Source organism: Jaculus jaculus, chromosome 4 (assembly GCF_020740685.1).
Source record: "Jaculus jaculus isolate mJacJac1 chromosome 4, mJacJac1.mat.Y.cur, whole genome shotgun sequence".
NCBI classification, from domain to species: Eukaryota; Metazoa; Chordata; class Mammalia; order Rodentia; family Dipodidae; genus Jaculus; species Jaculus jaculus.
The window spans coordinates 87,963,265-87,968,060 of NC_059105.1; positions in this window are offsets into that span (position 1 = coordinate 87,963,265).

Below are 4,796 nucleotides of genomic sequence, written 5' to 3' on the forward strand. Positions count from 1 at the left end.
TGTGGTGAGAGTCATCATCTCCAGGGTGCTCAGCCCACTGCAGCAACAAAGAGTGTGTGGTGAGAGTCATCATCTGAAGGGTGCTCAGTCCACTGCCGCAATAATCAGTGTTTGGTGAGAGTCATCATCTCCAGGGTACTCAGTCTACTGCAGCAACAATCAGTGTGTGGTGAGAGTCATCGTCGCCAGGGTGTTCAGTCCACTGTACCAACAATCAGTGTGCAGTGAGAGTCACCGAGTCCAGGGTGCTCAGTCCACTGCAGCAATAATCAGTGTGTGGTGAAAGTCATTGTCTCCAGGGTGCTCAGTCCACTGCAGCAATAATCAGTGTGTGGTGAGAGTCATTGTCTCCAGGGTGTTCAGTCCACTGCAGCAACAATCAGTGTGTGGTGAGAGTCATCATCTCCAGGGTGCTCAGTCCACTGCAGCAATAATCAGTGTGTGGTGAGAGTCATCGTCTCCAGGGTGCTGAATCCACTGCAGCAACAATCAGTGTGTGGTGAGAGTCATCGTCTCCAGGGTGCTCAGTCCACTGTAGCAACAATCAGTGTGTGGTGAGAGTCACCGAGTCCAGGGTGCTCAGTCCACTGCAGCAACAATCAGTGTGTGGTGAGAGTCATGGTCTCCAGGGTGCTCAGTCCACTGCAGCAACAATCAGTGTGTGGTGAGAGTCATTGTCTCCAGGGTTTTCAGTCCACTGCAGTACCAATCAGTGTGCAGTGAGAGTCATTATCTCCAGGGTGCTCAGTCCACTGCAGTAACAATCAGTGTGCGGTGAGAGTCATTATCTCCAGGGTGGTCAGTACACTGCAGCAACAATCAGTGTGTGGTGAGAGTCATTGTCTCCAGGGTGCTCAGTTTACTGCAGCAACAATCAGTGTTTGGTGATAGTGATCGTCTACATGGTGCTCAGTCTACTGCGGAAACAATCAGTGTGTGGTGTGAGTCATCGTCTCCAGGGTGCTCAGTCCAATGCTGCAACAATTAGTGTGCAGTGAGAGTCACCGAGTCCAGGGTGCTCAGTCCACTGCAGCAATAATCAGTGTGTGGTGAGAGTCATTGTCTCCAGGGTGCTCATTCCACTGCAGCAACAATCAGTGTGTGGTAAGAGTCATTGTCTCCAGGGTGCTCAGTCCACTGCAGCAACAATCAGTGTGTGGTGAGAGTCTTCGTCTCCAGGGTGCTCAGTCCACTGTAGCAACAATCAGTGTGTGGTGAGAGTCATTGTCTCCAGGGTGCTCAGTGCACTGCAGCAACAATCAGTGTGTGGTGAGAGTCATTGTCTCCAGGGTGCTCAGTCCACTGCAGCAACAATCAGTGTGTGGTGAGTGTCATCGTCTCCAGGGTGTTCAGTCCACTGTACCAACAATCAGTGTGCAGTGAGAGTCACCGAGTCCAGGGTGCTCAGTCCACTGCAGCAACAATCAGTGTGTGGTGAGAATCATTGTCTCCAGGGTGCTCAGTCCACTGCAGCAACAATCAGTGTGTGGTGAGAGTCATCATCTCCAGGGTGCTCAGTCCACTGCAGCAACAGTCAGTGTGGTGAGAGTCACCGAGTCCAGGGTGCTCAGTCCACTGCAGCAACAATCAGTGTGTGGTGAGAGTCATTGTCTCCAGGGTGCTCAGTCCACTGCAGCAACAGTCAGTGTGGTGAGAGTCACCGAGTCCAGGGTGCTCAGTCCACTGCAGCAACAATCAGTGTGTGGTGAGAATCATTGTCTCCAGGGTGCTCAGTCCACTGCAGCAACAATCAGTGTGTGGTGAGAGTCATCATCTCCAGGGTGCTCAGTCCACTGCAGCAACAGTCAGTGTGGTGAGAGTCACCGAGTCCAGGGTGCTCAGTCCACTGCAGCAACAATCAGTGTGTGGTGAGAGTCATTGTCTCCAGGGTGCTCAGTGCACTGCAGCAACAATCAGTGTGTGGTGAGAGTCATCATCTCCTGGGTGCTCAGTCCACTGCAGCAACAATCAGTGTGTGGTGAGAGTCATCATCTCCAGGGTACTCATTCCACTGCAGCAACAATCAGTGTGTGGTGAGAGTCATCATCTCCAGGGTGCTCAATCCACTGCAGCAACAATCAGTGTGTGGTGAGAGTCATCCTCCTTTAGGGTGCCCAGACCCCTAATAGAAGGAGCAGCATTTCCTTTTCCTGGCTAGGGTGCTGGTGGGAAATTGCCTCCCAGGCAGCAGCATCCACTCAGCTCATACTCAGAGATTATGTCTTCAGGCAGATGAGGTATGAGCAGCCCTGGCAGGCAGTTATGCTGAAGGTTGTCAGCAGGAAGTACAAGCTGCACTTCCCCAGCCTCCTTAAGAGAATCTCTGAACACGCTAGAGCTGCCTTACCGCATGGAGTCACAGCAAGTCAGTCCCAAAAATCTTGCCTAACCTCTTGTTAGCAAGCTGGGCCTCACCATGGCGGAGATTACCAGTGGCAGGAAAGAGTCCAAGGATCTTCCAATGTCTCTCTGTGTGAAACTTCATGAAGGGCAAGTGTGCCACTGAAGAAGAGGTTTAGGAATTTCTGAGTATGTTAAGAGGCATATGCTGATATGAGGCACTTAAGTCTTTGGGAACCCCAAAACTTCATCAGCAATATCCGGGTCAGCAAAATTAGCTGGAGTACCACCAGGTGCCAGGCAGTGTCCTCCCATGCATAAGTTCCTGTGGGGTCCAAGAGCTCATGCTGAACCCACTTGGGGAAAGTCCTTGAAGTTTTAGCTATTCCCACATCTAGCTGGGCCTGAGCTTTCTGTTTGTAAAGCAGTCACTGTTATACTGCTGTTTCTATAAATGAAGATGTATTTGTTTCACATCGATTATGAGTGACACATTTACTGCTATTTATGTCTAACAGTTTATTTTAAATCAAGTTGGAAAACCTTCCCTATTTTGTTTTTACTAAAGTATATGATAACCATTTTAATAGGGACTTTCATGGAAATGAAATATACAATGGTGAATCAAAGGAAAAGAGGTGGCCTGTTTACTTTTTTTTTTTTTTTTTACTGTTTTTAATGTTAACTGAAATCAAATTAGGTTAAATGTATGGGAAAGTGAAATGTAATTAATTAAGCGTCCTATTTACATAATTTTAAAAAAAAAGAGAGAGAGAGAAATGGTCATTTTCTTGACCTGGAAACTAATCACTCTTGTAGCCCTAGAGTTTACCTAGCTGTCTTCATAATCTGTACCTCTTACAGCCTATAAACTGTATCTCAGAAGAAGGGGGTTAAAAATGGTAAGGAAGAAGAAAAGGGACCGGAAAGAGGAAGGAAAAGAATGAAGAGAGGGCAGGTCTTCCAATCTACACCTTCGCGATGCATTGCCATCTGCTGCTTACGGATGAGGCGCTCGGAGGATGGACCCGCGCCCAGTACGCGGATGCCAAAGCCTTCCTTCCTCCATCTGCTCTCGAGCGACAGCCCAGGAGGGGGACTTCTAAACGCGCCGCCCACGCCCTGGATGACTTCCCGGCCGCGCGGCTTCTCCTCCGGGTCGCCGGGCGGGGATGGAGCCGTTGGTCCCAAGGTGAAGAAGCCCAGGTCCGTCCTCCCGGAGGTCACCGCGGAAGACGAGGTCGGCGCTTCCCTTTTCAAGCTGCGCGCTAAGATGCGTTTAACGGGTGAACCAGGCCGCGCGCTCTCGGGAAGGGAGCCCCACGTCAGGGGCGCGTTAGGGGCGTCACGTCAGCCCCGCCCCCTTGCCTGTGGCCTCTGGCTCTGCAAAGAAAAAACAAGGGTGCTTTTTGCAATCTTCTAGCCAAAAACCCAAAACTGCATATGCAAATCATTAATAAAGCTTACATTTCATTCTGTGCCTTCTTTTGGTTTGTTTTCTTCCTTCCGTTAACTCCCTTCTCTCTTCCCCTCACCTCCCATCAAGTTGTTTTGTGTTATTTTTCTTCATTATTTATCTGAGAAAGAAAGATAGAGGCAGAGAGAGAAAATTTTCTTTTACTGTTCATCATGAAGTAAATAGTTTTTATGTGTGTGACAGATAAATGCTGTTTAATGTTTTTAATGTAGTCTATTTACCTTATAAAATGGAGGGGGAAAGTAAATAGTTGCTCTGTGAATTTTTTTTTTTTTTTTTTGAGGCAGGTTAGATAAAATAACCTTAGGAGAGAATATTAACGAGTCAATTTTAACCTTAAGATTTAGTTAAAAGGTTGACAAATAGAGGAACCTAGTTAACTTGGTTGGGTACTCTAAATTCAGTCTTTCATAACCATTATTAAGACCAGATTAACATCAATGAGTTAAAGTTAAGTTGACAAGCTGAATACCATAGCAACCCGCTACCAGCCCCGGCCATACTTTGTTAGTCTGATGCAAGCCCCAGGCTAATAGTCATTTATATCTCAAGAAGTTTGTAATCTGGGCTGGAGAGATGGCTTAGTGGTTAAGCATTTGCCTGTGAAGCCTAAGGATCCGGGTTCAAGGCTTGATTCCCCAGGACCCACATTAGCCAGATGCACAAGGAGGCGCACTCGTCTGGAGTTCATTTGCAGTGGTTGGAGGCCCTGGCGTGCCCATTCTCTCTTAATCTATCTGTGTGCCTCTTTCTCTCTCTGCCACTCTCAAATAAATAAATAAAAATGAACAAAATAAAAAATAAAAAAAAAGAAGTTTGTAATCTGATCAAGTACTTTGTCTTTAGCCTTCTGTTTAAGCTTACTCTTTTTTTTTTTTTAAATTTTTTTTTTTTTGGTAATTTTTGTTTATTTATTTGAGAGAGACAGAGAGAGAGAGGGAGAGAGAATGGGCACGCCAGGGCCTCCAGCCACTGCAAA